The 24,008-nt window shown below is 36.0% G+C and overlaps 1 pseudogene; it reads left to right on the plus strand.

Moving 5' to 3' along the window:
• Nucleotides 1–743: 743 nt before the first annotated feature.
• LOC107788838 (toMV resistance protein Tm-2(2)-like) lies at nt 744–15,924 on the plus strand (annotated as a pseudogene).
• Nucleotides 15,925–24,008: the final 8,084 nt, after the last annotated feature.

A 24,008-nucleotide genomic window follows, 5' to 3' on the forward strand; every position in this document is an offset into this window, starting at 1 on the left:
TACAGACAATCTTGTCAATATGCTAACAAAAGTAGTAGACAATCCTGTCAATATGCTAACAAAAGTAGTGACTGCGATCAATTCTCAGTATTGTTTGAACTTGATCATCATTGTTGAACTTTGAAGATTGAAGTTGAAGACACAATCAAAACTTATAAATGAGAGAAAATTGAAAGAGTGGAATCTTGCCAAGGTGGAGATTTGTTAAATTTGACAAGATTAATGTGAACTAGTGTGAACATTTGGAAGCCCTTTTAGGAAGAAATTGGTAGATCCATTTTTTCATGCATTTACATTGCATGATCACACTTTATGCGATGTCATGCATGACATTATTAAGGCAATTTTCCTTCTATAAATAGCAAGGGTTTTGTTCATTTGTAAACATCTCTCACTTATCTTCTTATCTCCTAAGGCATTTGAATCTTCTTTCTTTCTTGTATTATTTCACTTGTATTTTTAGAGTGAAATAAAGTTTGAGTTGATTGTGTCTGAGAATTAGGCAGAAAATCAAATTTTGCCAAACCTCGTAAACTTCTGGTGTTCTTTTTATTATTGTCTCATTTACTATTTATTAATTACCTTTAGATATAGTAGTTGTGATTTAATCACTCTTTATATATTCGGTTTCCGCAACATATTCTTCATGTGTTGGTACATGACATCATTAAGCGACGGCAAACGATACAATCTACCCATTGAATTAATCAAACAATATAATATAATTCAATACAATACAATATGATGCATTATAAGACGACATGTATCTAACCATCCAAACAAGCCGTAAAACTAAAGTGAATTGTTAGACTGAATGAATCTAAAGTGATATGTTTCATTTTTTTCCCCCAATTGATCATCTCTTTTTCCTCGCCCATATTCCTCACGATTTAATATTGCTTTCTTGTTTAACAGCAAGACAAAGTATCTTGGCCCACGTCAACTTCAGTTAAAAGTATTCCCAGTTATTGAAAAAGAAAGGAAGAAAGAAATTAGAGATGGCTGAAATAGTTCTTACTGCAATCATCAACAAATCTGCAGAAATAGCTGGAAATCTACTCGGTCAAGAAGGGTCACGCTTATATTGGTTGAAAGAGGACATTGAGTTAGAGCTGGGCATATATCGGGTAAAACCGATAACCCGAACCGTTAATTATTTACTGGGTTATCGGTATCGGGTTATTGGGTTAACGGTTCGGTAACGGTTTAGAATTTTTTCACTATTGGGTTATCGGTTCGGGCCTCGGTTTGCCAATTTTGTTAATGGGTTAACCGATAATCCAATAAGAACTAATAAAATTATGACTTTACCCTTAAGTATATACATATGCTAGGGCTTCAGTTCATTCTCTCATATTCTTTCTCAGTCGCACTCTTCAGTTGCTTCATCTTCAATCTTTATAGACCTTGCTAGTTACTCCTAGCGTAAGTCTTTAGTATTATACATTAGGCTTTTAATTTCTATAACGAAATTCATCTTCAAATTGGTACTTTTGACTGTTAATGGTTATTTTTTTTTTATTTTCGTTCCTTAATTTTGTGGGCTCACGTAGTGTAGCCTATACCTACTACCAATTTCTCTTCGCACTTATCAATTATCAATCGACAATCTTCGTCAGTTTCGGGGATATTTTTGAACATTATTCTTTTGTATAGTGCTGAGCTTTGACGACAGGACAGTATTTTCTTGCCTTTTAGGTGTTTTTCATTTTCGTGTTAGTATTGCCCATGCACAGATCAAGATTTTGCTTTATGGTTTCTTTTTTCAAGTTAGGCATTTGACAAACAATATCCAGTTTATCTTGGATTGTTAGTACTATATATTTGGACTTGTTAATTTTAAGGTGAAATGGCTACTACTTTATATTATTATTAATGTATTTGGACAACTGTTGTTGAAGAATTAATACTATTCTAGTTGTGGCCACGGGACATAACGCAGAAATTGGTAGTATACTATATGTGAATTCATCTCTTTTTTGCTTAACTCCAGTGAATTGTCTTCTCTTTTTTGCTTAACTCTAGATTGAGTTATCTTATCGGGTAAACCAATAACCGAACCGATAATAATCGATAACCGATTAACCGATAACCGATAATTAATATCTTATCGGTCCGGTTATTGGTTTATCAAATTTGTAAACCGATAACCGATATGCTAAACCGATAATATTCATAACCGAACCGAACCGACCGATACCCACCTCTACATTGAGTGGCTCCAAAGAGAAGCGAGACACATTCAATCTTACCTAGCTGATGCAAACGCAAAGGTAGTAGAAGGGGATTCGAGGGTGAAAAACTTGATAAAGGATATTGAAGAAGTTGCAGGTGATGTGGAGGATATCTTAGATGAGTTCCTACCCAAAATTGAATCACACAAGAGCGAAGGGGCAATTGGTTGTCTTAAGGAGATAGCTTGTACCTTTTGCCATATTCGTTTTTCCCATAATAAGTTTGTGATGGAGATTGAGAAGATAAAAAGAAGGGTTGCCGAGATTGATCGTGTAAGGACAACTTTTGGTATCATTGATACAAGTAACAACAATGATCTATATGACTACATTCCACTTGACCGTGGAAGATTATTTCTACATGTTGATGAACAGAGGTCATTGGTTTGGAAGATGACTTCAATAAGCTACAAGCCAAACTACTTGATCAAGATTTTCAATATGGAGTAATTTCGATTGTTGGTATGCCCAGTCTTGGAAAAACTACTCTTGCCAAGAAACTTTACAGGCATGTCCGTGATCAATTCGAGTGTTCGGCATTAATCTATGTTTCGCAGCAACCAAGAGCGGCAGAAATTTTACTTGACATAGCCAAACAAGTTGGACTGACGGAGGAGCAAAGGAAAGATAATTTGGAGGGCAACCTACTATCAGTCTTGAAAAGGAAAAGGTATGTTATACTCCTAGATGACATTTGGAACATTGAAATTTGGGATGATCTGAAACTTTTCCTTTCTGAATGTGATTCAAGAAATGGAAGTAAGATAATTGTCACATCTAGAAATAATAATATAGGCAGATACATAGGAGGGGAAAGCTCACTCCACATGTTACAACCCTTAGATTTAGAGGAAGCCTTTGAACTGTTTACCAAAAAGATTTTTACTTTTGATAATAACAATTGGGTGAATGTTGCACCCACATTGAAAAATATTGGAAGTTAAATAGTTCAGAGATGTGGTGGTATACCATTGGCCATAGTGTTGACTGCAGGCATGTTAAGGACAAGAGAGAGGAATCAACATGCGTGGAACAAGATACTTGAGAGTATGAGTCATAAAATTGAAGATGAATGTGCTAAGATATTGACTTTGAGTTACAATGATTTGCCTGCTGCATTGAGACCATGCTTCTTGTTGTATTGGAAAAAAACTGAATTTATATTAAAAATGATGTGGCATGACACGTGGATTAGTTGAATGGTCAAAGAACAGCAATTGACTAAGAGGCACGGTGAAAACACGGTGAAAACAGCCACGGGAAGAAGAATTTAAATAGGCACGAGACGATGTATAGATACGAGTCTCGTACCAATTTAAATTATTTACAGTCAACGGATTAGAAGGCATTAAAAGCAAGGATCAGATGACAGAAAGGAGTCCAAATTCATTATTAAATGTCTGATACGTTATAAAGTTGGTATTTAATAGGAATGATTGTATAACGGCTTATTTAATGTCATTTATTGCTCATGATTATGTCATTAAAACTGATGTTTTATTCCTTTACCTAGAATGATCTATAAAAGGAAGAAATATCATCATTTGTAAGGACACGAGATACTATTGAGAATACACTGAAATACTTATCTATTTACCCTCTACCATTGTTCTCAAAAGTATTTTATTTTTTGTCTCCTGATTATCAGTAACCCGAATTTTTCTTTTAGCTTTGACCAAGGACTCAGATTTGTTAAACAAATTGGTTCCGTTACCGGGAATCTGATAATCTTTCCTTTTAAGCTATATCTTATCTATTATCGTTACCATGTCAAACAATAACGCCGACAACAACAGTAACAACACATTGGGAAACCATGAAAATCAAATACATCAAAATCAAGATACCGTGGTTCCCTCTCCTTTAAATTTACCACGTCAATCTCGTGAAGGCACTCCTGTTACTGAATCCCGTGCTGATCAACAAGAACAATCTGAACATTTTGAAGGAGTTACAACTGAAGCTTTGCAAAAGCTAATCGATGCACAAGTCGGCAAAGCTCTTCAGGCACTTGTTAGTCGATTGTCTGCTGCGCCACCTACACCGACTCCTAATAATAATACATTGGAGAACCCCCGTTCTGGTCTTGATAATTCTGGAAACGGAGCAACCCCCAGTGAACCACAAGAAGGGGGACCAGGTAATTTAAATAATTCATATTTGCAAAATTTAGTACTAACCTTGCAGAAACAGCTGAAGGAACAAAATGAGCGAATAGAGCAAATCCCTGGAGTTCCACCTGTAATAAAAGGAGTAGACATGGACAAATACTCACAACAACCATGGAAGCCTAGTGCTGCTACCCTTCCAATTCCGAAAAAATTCAAAATACCTGACATCCCGAAATATGATGGTACTACAGACCCACGTGACTACGTGACTGCATTTACAACCGGCGTGAAAGGCAACGACTTGACCAAACAAGAAATTGAATCAGTATTGGTCAAGAAATTTGGAGAAACACTCACCAAGGGTGCATTAACCTGGTATTCTCTTTTATCTGAAAATTCTATTAATTCTTTTGCTGAGCTTGCAGATTCTTTTATTAAAGCACATTCGGGAGCACAAAAAGTTGAGAAAAGGATGGAAGATATTTTCAAAATCAAACAAGGGGATTCGGAGTTGCTTAGAAACTTCGTTGATAGGTTCCAACATGAAAGAATGACTCTACCTCGTGTGCCTGACAATTGGGCTGCTATAGCTTTTGCAAGTAATTTAAATGACAAAAGTTCTGAAGCCACGAGATGACTCAAAGAAAGTCTTCGAGAATTTCCTGCAACCACATGGAATGATGTTTACAACAGGTATAGCACGAAGCTGCGAATCGAAGAAGATACCGTACCTAAGCTCCATCATGAAGAAAGGGGCGGTACCCGAAGGTCAGATTCCGAAAAAAGATCAGGTAAAAACAGGTACGATCCATATATGGGACCCGCAGGAAAGGACCCACGGTCGAAGCAAGATAACCAACAATACGATCAAAAGTCAAGGAACCGGGATTCTAGCTCTTCTTCAAAGTTCAGGAATGATCGGAATAGACAAGAATCACGGGATGATGACAGGAGTTTAAAGGCACGATTCGGTGGATATAATTTCAACGTCTCTACCTCCGAGCTCGTAGCTGTTTTAAGAAGCATGGGAGATAAGGTACGGTGGCCGAAAGAAATGCGGTCAAACCCAAGTAGACGCAATCCGGATCATTGGTGCGAATTTCACAACGATCACGGGCACAAAACTTCAGAATGCAGATTCCTACAAAGTGAAGTAGATCATTTATTGAAGCAAGGATATCTCACTGAGTTATTTAGTGAGAAAGGAAAACAAGCTTATATGAAGAACAGACAAGAACCACCACAACCTCCTTCACCCAAGAGGACAGTGAATGTCATAAGCGGGGGAGAAGAAATTCATGGCATAACTTACACATCTTCAAACAAGGTTTCTAAGGTAACAATTACACACGGGAAATGGGTGCGGCAGGTCCTTGACAATGAAAGTATTTCGTTCGATGACGCAGATAACGAAGGAGTGACAACTCCACATAATGATGCACTGGTAATATCTTTACTTGTATATGATACTAATGTAAAGCGAGTTTTGATTGATCCAGGAAGTTCTGTAAATATTATATTACTAAGGGTATTGCGGGAAATGCAAGCTGAAGACAAAATGTTACCCAAGGCGCACACCTTGTCAGGTTTCGACAACTCAAGTGTAGTAACAAAAGGTGAGGTAATACTAACAACTTTTGCTATGGGTGTTGTGAAGGAAACTAAATTTTAGGTAGTTGATATGGAAATGGCCTACAATATGATCATGGGAAGGCCATGGATACACGATATGGATGCTGTCCCATTAACCCTGCATCAAGTTATCAAATTCCCATCACCATGGGGAATTTGTCAAATTCGTGAGGATCAGCAGATGGACAGAAATGTCAACGTTGTAACAAGTACGAACGTCGTAAATAAAGCAAAATAGCAATTACAGGAAACAGTTGAAAGTAAAAAAGATCAAACTTCAACTGAACAAGAGAAAACAGATTTGGACTCAAGGCTTGACACAGTTCAAGAACCTGAAGAGAATGAAAGTATCAAAACGACGATTGAAGAGCTTGATGCAGTGACGTTATTTGTTTAACAGCCTCAACGGAAGGTTTATATCGGGGCTAATTTAGACACGAACATGCGAGGTATGATAATCGAATTTTTAAAAGCTAACTTAGATTGCTTTGCTTGGTCCCACGCTGATATGACAGGGATACCTCCAAATGTGATGACTCACAAACTCAACGAGGACCCTTCTTTCACACCAGTAAAGCAAAAGAAACGGAAACAAGGTGCTTTCAAGAACCAGGTGATTCAGGATGAAGTCCAAAAATTATTAAAAATCGGATCAATCCGTGAGGTAAAATATCCAACTTGGTTAGCTAATACGGTGGTTGTACCCAAGAAAAATGGTAAGTGGCGTGTTTGTGTAGATTATACTGATTTAAATAAAGCATGTCCAAAAGATTCCTTTCCCTTACCACATATAGATCAACTAATTGATGCGACCGCAGGTCATGAACTTTTAAGTTTTTTAGATGCATACTCAGGATATAATCAAATCAAAATGGATCCTGGTGATGAAGAAAAAACTTCTTTCATCACAGACATGGGGACTTATTGTTATAAAGTAATGCCCTTTGGTCTCAAAAATGCTGGGGCAACCTATCAAAGGTTGGTCACCAAAATGTTCCAAGAACATTTAGGGAAAACAATGGAGGTATATATAGACGATATGCTCATCATAACCCAGCAATCTCATGATCATATTTCTCATCTATCTATTACTTTTGAAATTTTGCGAAAATTTAATATGAAACTCAACCCAGAAAAATGTGCATTTGGAGTTGCATCAGGTAAGTTTTTGGGTTTTCTTGTTTCTAACCGTGGTATTGAGGTGAATCCTTCTCAGATCAAAGCAATAGAAGAAATCCCGGATATCCTTACTAATAAAAAGGAAGTACAACGATTAACGGGAAGAATTGCAGCTTTGGGGAGATTTATTTCCAAATCCTCAGAAAGGTGTTTTAAGTTTTTCTCTGCACTTAAAAAGCAAGATCATTTTGAATGGAATGAAGATTGTTAGCAAGCCCTTAGAAATTTGAAAACTTATTTGTCAAAACCACCGTTGTTGGCAAAACCGAAGGTAGGGGAAAAACTTCTTATTTATCTGGCCGTATCTGAAGTCGCGGTAAGTGTTGTTTTAGTCCGCGAGGACACGATACCCACAGCTAGAAAAATTAGCATTAGCTTTGGTCATGGCATCTAGAAAGTTAAGACCTTATTTTCAATGTCATCCCATTGTTGTAGTTACTGCTTTTCCGCTTCGAAATATTTTGCATAAACATGAACTTTCAGGAAGATTAGCAAAATGGGCTATAGAACTAAGTGAATATGAAGTTATTTATCAACCCAGGACCGCTATAAAGTCTCAAGTACTAGCTGATTTCGTGGCTGATTTTAGCCAGGGGATGCATTTAGAAGCGGAAAAAGAATTATTAGTTTTTAATGGCGCGAACCCGGGGACTTGGGTTTTATACACTGACGGTTCATCTAATGTAAAAGGGGTAGGCTTAGGAATAGTCCTCGTACCACCTGCGGGTGAGACCATTAGACAGGCTATAAAATGTCATTCTATAACTAACAATGAAGCAGAATATGAAGTTGTAATTGCAGGTTTAGAATTGGCACGAGAACTCGGCATAACACAGATTATAATCAAGAGTGATTCTCAACTCGTGGTTAATCAGATGCTGGGGACTTACACAGCCAGAGAGTCACGAATGCAAGAATACCTCGCAAATGTACGGGAGTTAGTAAAGCAATTCCAAACTTGGAAAGTAGTGCAAGTCTCAAGAGATGAGAATGCAGAGGCAGATGCTTTAGCAAACCTTGCATCCGCAGCAGACGTGGCAAACAATACAGATGCTTCAGTCATACATCTATTTCATTCCGTTCTCGAACCTGACAAAAACGAGGTAAATTTTAATCATCTAACATGGGATTGGAGAAATGAAATTGTTGCCTTTTTACAGCACGAAACCGTGCCTAATGACAAAGGAAAGGCTTTCGCGCTTCGCAAAAGAGCTGCACGATATTGTTTATATCAAGGTAATCTTTATCGAAAGATGTTCGGCGGACCACTAGCAAGGTGTCTCGGCCCTTCTCAAACCGAATATGTCATGAGAGAAGTACACGAAGGACATTGTGGGAATCACGAAGGACATTGGCCTAAGATGGAAGAAGAGGCAACCATTTTCGTGTCCAAATGTGATAAATGTCAAAGGTACGGCAATAATATGCACAGACCAGCTGAGTTACTACATACTGTTTTAGCCCCTTGGCCCTTTATGAAATGGGGAATGGATATCGTAGGTCCACTTCCACAAGCAAAAGGTCAGGTAAAATTTCTACTCGTACTTACAGATTATTTCACTAAATGGGTAGAAGCAGGGGCATTTAAACAGGTACGAGAAAAAGAAGTTAAAGACTTCATATGGCGCAATATAATATGCCGCTTTGGAGTACCAAAGGAGATCGTATGTGACAATGGACCACAATTCATTGGAGCACAAGTTACGGAATTTTTTCAAAGTTGGCAGATCAAAAGAATAACATCTACGCCATACCATCCAGTGGGGAATGGACAAGCGGAATCAACTAACAAAGTTATTATCAATAACTTGAAAAGGAGGTTACAAGATTCAAAAGGTAATTGGCCTGAGGTGTTACCCGGAGTACTATGGGCTTATCGTACAACGACCAAAACAGGCACTGGAGAAACACCATTTTTGATGGTTTATGGTACGCAATCCTTAATACTAGTTGAAATAGGTGAGCCAAGCACACGGTACGATCAGGCAACGGAGGAATCTAATAATGAAGATATGCGGGTTAGCCTAGATTTACTTGAAGGAAGAAGAGAGGCTGCTTTGATAAGGATGGCAGCACAAAAGCAAGTAATAGAACGATATTACAACAGGAAAGCACGCCTCAGATTTTTCAAAATTGGGGACTTCGTGCTTAAAAAGGTTTTCCAATCTACAAAAACTGTTAACTCAGGAAAGCTAAGTCCAACATGGGAAGGACCATACAAAGTTCGTGGCATTGCGGGAAAAGGAGCATACCAGTTGGAAACAATGGATGGTAAAGTTTTACCCTCACATTGGAATGTTGTCCACTTAAAAATATATTACTTTTAAGAAAGTACCTACGGTCAGGTATCATCATGTAAAAATTCTTCTCTTGATTTTTTAATATTTTACTAACGATTTTAGATGCTAGGCTAATTATCCTAACTCGTGCCAAATGATGAGTCACAACCTGCAAGGCAAAATGGAGTATGCATAAATTCCTAGCCCAGGGTTACAATTAATCTGATGGAAATACACACGAGTTAGGCAGTCTTCATCTATAATTACATAGTCGAGTCCCGTATATATTTCTGTTTCAGGAAAAGGGCCAAAGTAAAAAGAAATAAACAAGTGTTCGAGGCTTCATACTTCACCGCTCAAACACTTGGGGGACTACATATTATACATAGATAGGTGCAAAGAAACAGATACGAGTATCGAATAAAAGTCGGCCAAACTGAAGCAAGTGTTGAGAAGAAGTTACGAAGTCTTCAGCATTCATGAGAACAACAGAGTCATCTCTCAAACTCATAAACAAAGTCACCTCTCAAACCCTTCTTAATATGTAAAGATAGGGTCATGACTATGTACTGAAACAGGTTATAAAAAAACCTTGTTTAGTTTATGTTATTTACAAATCTGTTACAAGAAAAACAGTTACGAGAAAAGTTGTAGATGTATTGTAATACATGTAACAGTCAAACACTTGTTAAAAGTTTATGAATGAAAACTTGCCAAAGTTGTTTCATACAAAACGTGCGTTTTCCTATTACTTTCATCGTATTTTAACACCATTATGAAGTTGAGACGTCTTCTTCATTAAGTGTCGATAAAATAAAAGGGCCCTCTTTTATAAGCCTCATGTCAATAAGTCATGGGAGAATCATAAAGCATTTTCAAAGGATAAAAATGCTAAACTATTCTATAAGTCCTAAATAAGTAAAGAAAAGGCAAGAGTAGAACACATTGAAGTATTAACAAACTTCTTGATCTAATTAAAAAAACTAAGTAGAAACTTAGTCAATAAAAGTTTATACAATTGCCCCATTATGATAACTGGGGACTTTCACCAAAAAATCCCTTAAAAACTAAGGGATAAAACCATCATCCAGTTGAAGGGGTTAGTACATCAGAAGTTGCAATATTAACTTCACTTTCAGCCACAGGCACGGTGGCAGCTTCTGAAGAAGCAGCAACAGGAACGGTTTCAGCTGAGCTTGAGGGGATTGTCACGGAAGCTTCAACTTCCATAGATTGGGTTGTAGACGTTTCACCCTCTGAAGCTAGAATAGCAACATTTTCAGGAACTTCAAGGGCAGGAGAAGGAGTATCAGTAGACTGTTGGCTTTTCTCGATGGTATCTATGACTTTAGCCAGTTCAGACTGCAAGTCAAAAACCTCTTGAGCAGCTTCCGTCAAAGCATCATGACGAGAATTCAGAAAAGCCCAACTCACTTCTATGTTAAAATTTTCCTCTAGAAGTCCATATTCCTTTTCCCACATAGCAAGATCGTTTTTTAAAATTTGATTTTCAGCTAAATGGGAATCAAGGGAAGCTTCAAGAGAAGCATGAGAACTCTTCAAGGCTTGAATCTCGACAGAAGAAGTCTGTAAGTCAGCCTGAGCTTGAGTCAAGTTTTGCACTAACTCTCCTGCATATTCTTCCTTTTTAGCCAAAAGTGCCTTCAGCTCTCTAACTTCTTCACTAGCTCTGGATAATTGTTCTGATAAAGAGCATTCCAAAAGCTCTTTGTCTCTTTTCAATTGGCTTGAAGAAGCTTTGACTGTTGCCAGCTTAGAAGTTAAACCACGGTTTTGCTGCTCTAGGAGTTTTTTATTTTCTTGCAACTCTTCTATAGTCCCTTGAGCATTTTCGAACTGCTCCTTCCAGTTGGTTGCTTCAAGTTGGGCTCCCCTAGCAATTTCCTCAGCCTCGTGGACAGACTTCTCAGACTCACGAGCTTTTCTTTCCAGTGAGGAAATTCTTCTCATTAATTCCGTGCTAATAAGGTTAGCCTACAGAGGTAAGTCATGGAAATGAGAAATTGAAGATAATTTAAAAAAAGAGAAAAAAAAACTTGTTGGTTGAAATACCTTCAAAGTAGAATGAACTACGTCGTTCATCAAAGTTAAGCAGTTATGGCTCTCCATCTTCTTCTTCTCGATATCTCCAATAAGAGGTTCGAGCCAAACATCGGCTCTGCCGGTTTTCCTCAGGAGGCTATGATTGGCAGGAACCTCCAAAGTAACACTTCTCATTGTTATATTTCCGCTGCTAGAACCTGTCTCTGTATGATGAACAAGGGAAGAGGAGCAGCGGAAGGAATGGAGGGAAAAGATGTAGAAACCAACACCGGAGCAGAAGCAGGCGCGGTTGAAGCAGCCAAGGGAACAGATATAGGAGCAGTAGAAGTTGGCAAACAAACGGAAGTTGTTAAAGCTGGTAAAGAAACACTTACGGCTGGCAGAGGAATGGAGGGAATAGGAACAAATGAGTAAAGAGGAGCTTCATCAAAAACAGGTCGAGCTCGCCACTCCCGAAGCCACTGTCAAAAAGGTGCTGAATTGATTCATTATTATATCTTGGTTCGGCATCCTCATCAGATTGAATCAAAACAGGCTCGGTGGCGGAGGTACGAGCAGGAGTGTTTTCAATTTCATCATCAATGATTATTCGTCTCCTGGCCCTTGGCCTGGTAATTAGGGAGGTACCCTCCTCTTCTTCTTCAGAACCTTCCTTTGTAGCTTTTCTTTTAGGCAGCAAGGCTCGAGCCTTATCTAAATCCAGAGCAGCATTCGCAGACATGCGAATGGCCATAGCTACTTCAGTTGTCATTCCTCTAATGCCAAATCCTGATTAAAGAATGGATATACATGATTAAAGTTGAGGAAAAAGTGCTTAACATGTAAAACAAAAATTTTAAAAGGGTGGATACCATGTGTTTTGACTTTCCAGCCATGTAAAGAAGAAATTGATTTCCAAGTTCTCTGCTCCCTAGTAGCAATCTTCAAAAGTGAGTCTACCCAACCACGAAAGTTGGGAATAGGTTCCACATCTCCCGTGGTTGCTACAAAAAACCAAGAAGGGACGAGGTTAAAAACAACATTCTTTTGAAATTCTCAAAAGTAGGTACGGCAAATAAGAGGAAACTTACGTTCAAAATTCCACTTCTCAGGAAAGGGAATATTTGTTTCGCCAATCAAATCCACTGTACGGACAGCAACGTAACGAATATACCATCCACGATCTCTGTCATCCTCGGGGTTTACCAAAACTTTTTTGCTCCTTGCAGTTAAGGTGAAAACCCCATGGCGTATTAAGTTGGGATGATATAGATGAATGAGATGAGAAAAGGTGAAATTGACATTGGCCTTGGATGATAAATATCTCAAACAAGCCACTGTTCTCCATACCAATGGACCAATTTGGGCCAAACAAATGGTAAAGAAACGACAAAAATCGAAAATAACTGGGTCAATTGGAGGATTAAAACCTAAAGTGAAGGGGTAAGTGTAAACAGAAGAATACCCATTTCTAAAAGAGGAAATTCTTTGATTTGGGGAAGGAATTGACATTCGAAGACTATCCTTCCAATTACAATCTTTTCTTATGGTGGGGATTGTAAGCTCAGTTACTAATGTTGGGTAAGTATCGGCTCTTTCTAAATTTTTAATTTGTTTTTGAAGAGACGTTTTGTCACTTTCAAAAGACAAATCGCCGGGAACTATATCATCAACTGAGGGTTCTTGAGAAGTATCAAGAATTTCCCTACTTTTAGAAGAAGGGGCTTTTGGGATAAAACTCCTTGAAGAAGAACCAGATGAACCGCCTCGTGTAGATTCTAACCCTGTTCGAAGCCTACTTCCTCCGCCTCTTCTGTGTCTAACAGGGGCGTTGGGGAACTGGTCTAGAATTGGAACTTTTTTACGGTTAGGATTTGAAGAAGACATTGCTAAGAAGAAAGTATGTGCTGAAAATTTGTGAAGAAGACAAAGGAAGACAAAGTATGTGTAAAATGGGAACCGTCAAGTTTTAAAGTATAATGATGAAAAGCCTATAATAAAGGCAGCTGTCACTTCGTAAATAGTGAGATTGAAGAAGTCTCGAAGAAGGGCATGAATAGCATAATCAATTATAAAATGACACATGGACAGAACATTAAATGGAAAAGACTACTGAGACGTTAGTACTGTCATGAGCATTAATTGTGGCAAAAGTTCTTTTTACATGAAGATCCACTTCCCAATTATTTAATTGATAAAAAAATGGAAAGTGGGGGGACTATCTGTATTGGAAAAAAACTGAATTTATATTAAAAATGATGTGGCATGACACGTGGATTAGTTGAATGGTCAAAGAACAGCAATTGACTAAGAGGCACGGTGAAAACACGGTGAAAACAGCCACGGGAAGAAGAATTTAAATAGGCACGAGACGATGTATAGATACGAGTCTCGTACCAATTTAAATTATTTACAGTCAACGGATTAGAAGGCATTAAAAGCAAGGATCAGATGACAGAAAGGAGTCCAAATTCATTATTAAATGTCTGATACGTTATAAAGTTGGTATTTAATAGGAATGATTGTATAACGGTTTATTTAATGTCATTTATTGCTCATGATTATGTCATTAAAACTGATGCTTTATTCCTTTACCTAGAATGATCTATAAAAGGAAGAAGTATCATCATTTGTAAGGACACGAGATACTATTGAGAATACACTGAAATACTTATCTATTTACCCTCTACCATTGTTCTCAAAAGTATTTTATTTTTTGTCTCCTGATTATCAGTAACCCGAATTTTTCTTTTAGCTTTGACCAAGGACTCAGATTTTTGGTTAAACACTTGTACTTCGGGTTTTTCCCTGAGGACTATGAATTTTTGCATTTGATTTGATAAATATGTGGATTGCAGAGAAGGTATTAGTAGTAAGTAGTGGTAATAGGCAAGAGGCTGAAGATATGGCGGAGGATTTTCTAAATGATTTGGTTTCTAGAAATTTGATTCAAGTTGCCAAAAGAACATATGAAGGAAGAATATCAAGTTGTCGCATACATGACTTGCTACATAGTTTATGCGTCCTGTTGGCCAAGGAAAGTAACTTTTTTCATACCAAGGTACCAGCTAGTGTTTCTAGGCTGCGAAGGATGACTTTTTACTCTGATAATGTAGATGAATTCTTCTGTTCAAATCCCAAGCCTGAGAAGCTTCGTACGCTTTTCTGTTTTAGCACAAACCCTAACACATTATCTCTTATGACTCGTCTTAACTTCAAGTTATTGCGTGTATTGCGCGTACTAATGCCTCTCAATTCTAATAATGAGAAAGTAACTGTTCCAGAAGAAATTGGGAAGATGAGTTGCTTACGCTATCTCAAATTGGAGGGGCATATACATGGAGTACTGCCACATAGTATCATCAAACTCAAACATCTAGAGACCCTAGATGTTGAAAAGAGCTATGTTGACAATTGAGGCATCTGGTTCTACGATTATGATATTATCAAGTAATGCGCCAGTACTGCCAAAGCTGGAGGTTCTGAAGCTGGATTATTTTGGTCAGAGAGATGGATAAATCAACTTGTCTTCCTATCAAAATCTTCTTAAGTTGCATTTGTGTTTGCCTGGAACTATATTGTCCATGAACTCTGAAGCATTTCCTCCAAATCTCGTCAAGCTTACTCTACGCTACATTCGTATAGATGGAGCAGTTCTTGAAAAACTACCTAAATTAAGGATACTAAATATGGATAGTTGCGGATATAATGAAGGTAAGATGGATTTCTCTGGTTCTTCAGATAGCTTCCCGCAACTTGAAGTCTTGCATTTTCAGTACCCAAACTCCTTGCATGAAGTGACCGTGGATGATGTCAGTATGCCTAAACTGAACAAGGTAATACTAAAAGGCGCTTAGGCTCTCGGAACGGCTTGCAAAGCTGAGAATATATTGAAGATCTAATGAGGTTAGATAATTTCCTTATTACTAGTACTATTATTTAATTCCAATTTATCGGTTGTAAAATATATCTTTAGTAATTGCTTGCAGAGCAAAAGCTCCCTCTCAATTATTTGTGATGGAAACAAAAACTCATACTCTATCCGTTTCAGTTTATATGAACTTAGTTCTTTTTTGGTCCGTTCCAGAAAGAATGACATTTTTCTAAATTTGAAAACAATTTAGCTTAAACTTCCAATTCTACTATTAATGAGATAACCACACAAAAACTTTGGACTCCTTTTTGATTTGTTTAGGACCGCAAATTCCAAAAATCTCTATTTTTTCTAAAACTCCGTGTCCAATCAAACAGGTTCATATATGCTCTGCTTCAAAAGCAGTTGTTCTTCGAATGAAGAATGCCAGATGACTTGGGCCTCGTCAGCATATATTTATACTTTTCAAAGTCATATTAAATATTTACCAGATGTAAATTTTCCCAAAGCTGAGTAATCAGAAAGATATTTCAAAGGATCTCTTAAATATATATGTTTTCCACACATTTCTATACCCCCCCCCCACCCACCCACCCACCCACAAAAAATAATTATGCTTCTGGCCTCTTCCACTGGCTTCAAGTTGCTATGCTTAGTTATGTTTAATATAGTCGATAAGGTTATTAATTTCTCATTCATACTCGGTTCATGAACTAAAAACTTCATGTAATATATGTCTACTAAAATGCAGGAATGCATTTAAGGATGTGGACAAAATATGTAACTTTTGGTATTATATCAGAAAAGGTTTGATTGCTTAATTTTTGGAAGTTGATGTAGCTGTGGTTTGTGATTTGTAAAAGAAACTTTGTACTTCTATTTGTTTTGTTTTTGTTTTATGTACTTGTCTATTTACCTATGGAGCTATCGTTAGATTTAGAATTTTTTTTTTTTTTTTCCTTTTGTTTTCAAGAGTAACGTTGAGCAATATGATTGTTTTTCAGTTTCAGTTGTGAGGATACCTCGTTTCGTGAAAGTAATGTCTTCACAAAAATCTCAAAACTTTTATTCTCTCTGCTATGCCATGTCTAATTAACCCGCAGAGGCGGATTTTCGGGAGCCCCTTCGGGAAAATTCTGTTCTCTATATATTATGTTTTGAATTATCTTGGATGAGTTCAAAAGCATAGTTTAGTGGTCAAGGGGTTCAAAACTTTTGTAACGTCATTGGTTTAATTCCCACTAGCTACAATCTTTTTTAACTTTTTTTTTTTGAACCCCTTAGCGAAAATCATGTCTCCGCCACTGATAATTGATATTGTTTAATAAACCTCATTCGAAAATCGAACTTAGTTTATTATATATTTAGTTGTAGGACCTTACTACTTCTCTTCTTGAGCTAGATCAGCACAATAGCATCTAATTCAAAGAGTTGTTAATTTACATGATCAGTTGTAAGAAAATTTGTTATATGTTGGGAGGGAAGTGTGTGGGATCTATAAGGCCACCCCCTTTTGTCCTTTTTATGTACATATGAACTAAAATCTTAACTCTGCCTTTGAGTTTAGGCAAATTATTTGGTTCTAAGATAAAGAACAGATAACCCACATATCTGTGGACTTCCACGACCTTCACAACTGCTATTTGTCCAACTCTCAACTGTACTAAGTACTACATTTATTTCTATTTTTATTACAATGATGAAGAAGTATACCTAAATTATTGGCTTTCTCATTTTAACTTTATGTGGGTCTTGTTAACAATCTTTGTACTATGGCATGTGGAAGTTGTAGGTATATGGAAGTTTACCTAAAGTTATTTTCTGGGAAGAATAATTATAGTGATATAATAAGGTTGCTTTTCTATGATTGAAGTTTCATCTCCATAATATGCTAGCTTGAATTTAGAGAGTACTTCTAAGGACAGAAAACCTAAATTAATATTGGATTAAAACTAGTTCTATGGAGCTCATGAGTAATAGATAATATAAATTGATCACCACTAGCTTGGAATTTGGGCGTAGTATTAAGGGAGAATGACACAGTTACCTACAAAAATAAAATTATTTACCCTTGTCTATCCATTTATTTTTCTACCCGTAAACTAATTATATTTCCTACCCATAGTAGTTTTTGTGGAGAATTTTTTAGTTATTCTCCAACTCTTTTTTATTTCTATGCTTCTTTTCTTCTTTTTTTTCTTCTTTTCTTCTTTTCTCCTTTTCTTTTTTCTCGTTTTCTTCTTATTTTTTTTTCTTTTTTCCTTTTCTAATTTCATTTAACTTCTTTTTTTATATTCTTTTTCTCTTCATAATCTAATTTCCTTTACCATTTTCACTATTTTTATTATTCTTTTTTTATACAATAAGAAAAAATAATTGATATAGTAAATATTTGTTCACCCTTTTTTAAATATAACTAGTACAATATACTTTTTTTTCTTTCTTATTTTTTAAATTCAATTATTAAATTAAAATAATATCAGTTGTCACCTGATCTAATTCACTGAATATCACATTGACTGTTGTTGAGCACCATAAATTACATAATCAGATTCTAAGAATCAACACGTGATTGACATGCAAACTTTGATCTCCTTCCCTATAAATATCAGTACACACTCTACCATTAGCAGTAACACAACCAGTTATAGAGCAAGAAAACATAATCTACGGCAACCAAATCTCCATATATACTAGTTAGAATAAAAATGATAATAAAATATTGAAAAATGCAACAAAAGTATAAGTAGCAAAAAAGACTTCTAGTACCATGTGATACCAATATGGTATATATATACCAACAACAGAGCATATGATTTCTCTAGAATATTGTTACAACTATCTGTGACTATACTACTGTACCAAAACATTAAGGACACAATAAAAGTATGATAAAATTACATACTCGTATTGCAAGCTAAATATTCGCAAAACAACTTGCTCATTTCGTATAATAATAGGGTATATAGTTCTATGGGGTCCTTCCAACAATTGCCTATAACTATAAAAACTATTACATAATTTATGTCCATTGGCACACAAAAATTCTAGCATTGCAACTCATGTTCTTATAAATAATTTCATAATAGAATTCACTTAATATGCAGCTAAAACAATCAAAACAATGTTCAAACTACCATATGATACCAATATGGCATTTAACTATACCAACATGGTATACAATTTTACTAGTTAATTCCCGACAACTATATGACTACTACTATTACATAACACACATACATAAAGAGAGAAAAAAAATAGTGAACCACATATTAATATAATAAGGTATTTCAAGATATTGTACTATATTACTATTATTAAAAGAAAATCAAAAATTGTACCAATTAAATACAGCTAATACAACCAAAAAAATGATTCAACTAGTTTATGATACCAATATAATATATAGCTATACTAATAGGGTATATAGTTGGAATGAATTGTATACTAAAATGGTATATTTGTATACTATTTGGGTATACAATACAAATTCGTCTTCTTCTCTGGTTCAACTATATTTCAACCCAAATTTCTAAAATCTACTACAAAATCTCCACCAAATTGACTAAAACTTTAGCTACAATCTCCAATCAATGTTCCAAACAAACTCATACAGGATCGGATCAAAACAATTAAAAACTCAACCAAACCAAGTTATAAGTTTCAAGCTTCAAGGTCCTTCAATGGTGGATTTAAATTTTTGTACAATAAATCTCCACAAATCAGCATCAAAGGTACGTCTACCCATCAAAAAACAATAACTAACGAATTTCAACAGTAAAACACTATAAAAAATCAGATCTGGCATTTTAAACTCATTCATATGGAGTTTCAAAAATTGATTAGTTCTTCCTACGAGGAAATGTGTAAGTTTCAAAACGTCACCGCGTTAGATTAAGAAAAATAGTGTAAAAGTGGTTAGCAAAATAGTATTAGTTTTATGGAAGCTTCCAAAAAATATTGTTTCTTGCTCAACTTTTTTCTTCTTGTGAGTTCTTATTTTTCTTGGTACCTAAGACTTCGTCAATATACCTAGAAGAGTGACTGCCGAAGCAAAAACAAATACAGTTGTAAACTTTAAAAATTGGAAGAAGGTAAAATAAGGAAGAAGAAGAAGAAGAAGAGGAACATAATAAAGACAGGTAAATAGTTTAGGGCGCATGGGTAGGAGTAGAAAATAATTTGGGCTTGGACATTAAAGGATAGATAGTTTGGCATTAATAAGTATAAAGTGAGATTTTTCCTAGTATTAATAGTAGTAATTGTAGTTGTATCAGAGCAGACAAATGTGAGTTCAACTCGCTTTAATCCATTTATTTTAAAAAATCACATATTTGCCTAATGATTAAAAAAAATCAAGTGCATACGTAACAAAATGTCACTCCCCGAACTTGGGGAGGCATGATTGGCATCCGGTGCCGTAGTGGCCTGAGCGAACCACTCTATAACTCAATCATTCCTTTTTATAACTATCATGGGTCAGCATGGCCACAACTCATAATGTAGAATATAAGTGGGCGAATGTAAATGAACCATCGTTCATAAAACATGAATACATATGGGTCGTCAAGGCCTCTGACATACTGTACATAGTAAACCTGTGTCTACAAAGCCTCTAAGATTATTTGACATAAAATGGGATAGGGTACCGGCCTACCCATAAGTTTGTAGCAAAACTCTGACATGTGATTCATAGACTCGGTTGCACTCCGAATGAGATGGAGTCTTACCAATCCTTTGATGAATGCCAATCTCGTCTACGATGAAGGCTCGTCAAACTGATTATCTATACCTGCATGCATGAATGCAGCGTCCCCAACAAAAGGATGTCAATACGAATAATGTACTGAGTATGTAAGGCATGTAAATCAGTATAAAAAGGACATGGAAGAAACATGGAATCAAGGACTCAACCTGAAAGTCTGGATAGCTCTGTAATTCATGAAATATTTATAATATCATGCATATGCGTATGAATATCATGTGATGCATAGATTTGTATATACATAACATCATCAAGCCTCTAAGGGCATCCCATCATATCATCTCGACCACTGTGGGCAACATCATCAACGTATACCAGCTGATCAGGTGGTGGTGCGTATATAACGCCATAACCTTTCACATATCCCATATAAATATAATATATACATATATATACGCGTATATAACGCCATCTGGTCATGGATCAATGTGCATGTATAGATGCATGAAGTACATATGAAACATGTTAATAAAATCTCTCGGTACGTCATAAGACCATTATGCCTCTGATTAATATCATGAAATAAACTTTACAAACTTACATATTTTTGAGACCCATGAATAGATGATAAAATAATATGAGACATGGGGAATCAAGAACACAGCGACCCCTAGTGTTTCTATGAATAGAGTCATTTATGAAAACTGTGTGTTTGCTCGTTTCTTCTGTATAACTTGGATCATGCCAAAAGAAAAGAAGGGATAGCCTTAACATCCCTGAGCCGATTCTCTTGACAATCCCTTTAATATACGTCAATTGCGGCATTAAAGATAGCTATATGCAAATTCTCAGAAATGGACAGATTCATATTGAGTACAAGCCATCATATGCATCAAACTTTGCACCATACCCCATTCACCATATATTTGAAAACAAAGAAGAGACATGTTTTGTTTGACAACCGAACATGCCCTTAAATTTTAATACTTCTAAAAAAATTTGTATTTCAAATCTTGATTACCGAGTTCTTTCAAGTTCTCGCCAAATTCTATACTTAGTCTCCCATGAATGTTTACTGAAATTTCCATAGCTTGCCTGTAACCTTTTTGGGATTACAAGTGCTTGTAACGAGTATTTGTTGCCTGGTTAAGGAAATAAAGTTGAAATCTTATCTAAAGGGATTTAAGAATTGATTATTGAAAAATTTGGTAATGAAAACTAAAAGAGCCTCTGCTTAACTTTGCCTAATTAAATAACATCTTATGCTTATATCTTCTAAAATCTTGTGATTATCAAGTAGTGAAATAAAGTCACCTTATCAAATATGACTTAAGAGTCATTTTATATTGAAAGGGGGGGCTGCCACGTGGGGTGGAGATGGGAAAATGTTAATCTTTATCCAGTTGTTAGGTAATTAGGTAGTGTCTCATTACCCGATAATTAATCAATTATCCGCATAATTATGAATTATCTCAAATTACTTAAAATACTATTCACTTTTAATATATTGTATACACCTTACTATAATATACTTTACTATCGTGGTCATATGGTACCATATAAAATTAATCCATACATTATTATTTTATTAAAATGTCCATGTAAAAAAATGCACATATTTTCTCAACTTATAATTTTCCTAATTTCATAAAAAGAATACAAATTTTCGTATGCTTAATTCTTAAAATGGTACAAAAAGTAACCTTCTTTTAATGTGAGAAAATAATTTCTATCTTTACAGTAAGGAAAATCTCAGAAACTTTTTTATATTATATGTGTGCATAATTTAAAGCATATTCGAAAGTAGAAATATTAATAACTATATAAAATCATATTTTTTTCCAAACCCTTTTTTTTTCTTTACAAAAATGTTCCACTCAAAATACTATTGTATCAATATTGTTAAACTTATGGGGTATAACACAAAACATCTTTAAAATCTAATTAATTATGTAATTTTAGAAAATGTGGTAAAACAAATAAAACAATTAAGCGCCTTTAATTTCTAAGAAACGTCTCTCATTTTGCATTCTATACATACACACATATATATACACACATATATATGATCAATTTTAAACATGCTTTTTTTTTTAATAAACTTCCCCATTGGATGGGGTGTGATATTAATCAAAAATGGTTTTCAATATTACAACACAAAGGTAAAGATTACCCTTCAAAAGAACAATAATGTGATGATAAATACAGTTCACCTGTCGTTACATAAAGCCAACAAAAAATCCTAGCTTACAAAAAAGTTAGCTTTGTCATATTTGGTTCTTACACTAGAAACTTGAGTTTTGTCCAAAAGAAATGGGTCTTTGGCTGCCTTAGGTAGTTGTTGACCGGAGAAGAAAAAAATACCATTGTGAGCTTTGTTAGCCAGTTTTGCTAAGCAATCCGCTAGTTGGTTTGGATCTCTGTAACAATGGTTGACGCGAATGTTTGCTTTGCTCCTTATTCGAGTTATCTTTTCAGTGATCTTAGTCATCCTGTAGTTCGTTTCTTTTTCCCCTTTTAACATTTCAACGACTAAACTGGAGTCCATCTCCAAGGTGAAAGATGTGTGCCCATTTTGGATACACCAAGTCATTCCAAAGAGAGCAGCATAGGCCTCGGCAAGGTTGTGGTTGATATAGCTATATGTAAATGAGAAAGCCATTATCAGATCATCATGTCCACTTAAGAGCTCCCCCCCCCCCCCCACTTCAGCACTCATATCCCTTGTGTTGAAGCTTCTATCAGTGCTTAATTTGAGAGTGCCCAATTCTGATTTTTGCCATTGGACTAGAATGAAGCTATGTTTAGGTTGCATTTTCAGTAAAGTGTCGCATAGGTTGTTCCAAGGCAGCCTAAGATTGATATTTGGGTAGGCCTTGTTGATGGCAGCTTCCACATTCCAACCAATCTGTTGTTGCAATTTGTACAGGTTGAATTTCTTCTGATCTCCATACCTTCAAGCACATGTTTTCTTCCACAGCACCCAATATATAATAATAGGAGTAATTGTTAAAACCAGTTTATGTACATCATTAGAGGCTTTTGAATGCCACCAGGTATGTAACATGCTTCTAATGGGGTGGAGGTGATAGGTAATTCCAAGTTGAGAGCCAAAAAGTTTCCAAACATAATTGGTTGCATGTCCTTCTATAAATACATGTTGCATGTTTTCACAAGGCCGGGTTCTCACAGCAGTTACACCTAGAAATAATTTGTCTCCTAAACCTAGAAATAATTTCATCAAAAGGGAGTTTACCTTGCCAAAGCCTCCAGACTGGAAAAGACATATTAAAAGGAACACAAGTGTTCCAAATTTTACCAATATGATGCTGCCTTGGTCTAGATTGCCTTACCAGATTCCAAGCTATTTTGTTGAAGTACCTATCATTATCCGTAAGGTCCCAATAAACCTTATTCTCTTTGTCTTGAGTTCCAATGTTTATGCTGAGGACATGGTCAACCAGGTGCTCCGGAAGGACATTGTTCAGTTTATTAACATCTCACTTTTCTCCTGTGATGAATTCACATACCTGAGTGTTGTAGATCTTTCTGGTTGTGTTAACAAAACCTGCAAGGTGACCTTTTAAGGTCAAATTTTCCCACCAAAAACTACATAAATATGAGTTTATTTGCCGAATCATATGTTTCTCTACACTGTTTCTAACTTTAAGAACATGTTTCCATGCATGAGAGTTCCCTGTTGCCCATTATTTTGAAACCAAGTGAGATCTAATACAGTATTTATGCCTAACATATGTTTTCCAGAGAGATGTTGTGGACCTATTCCTCCATCATCTCTTCATAGCAAGCATATCACTGATATCTTTCATTTTTCGAACTCCAATTCCCCCATCCTCCGTAGGAAAGGAGAGGTTGTTCCAGGAGCTCCAATGGTACCTCCTGTGCTTACTTGAGTTACCCCAAAAAAAGTTAGCAAACTAATTTTCAATA

The sequence above is a fragment of the Nicotiana tabacum genome, chromosome 7, assembly GCF_000715075.1.
Source record: "Nicotiana tabacum cultivar K326 chromosome 7, ASM71507v2, whole genome shotgun sequence".
Lineage (NCBI taxonomy): Eukaryota > Viridiplantae > Streptophyta > Magnoliopsida > Solanales > Solanaceae > Nicotiana > Nicotiana tabacum.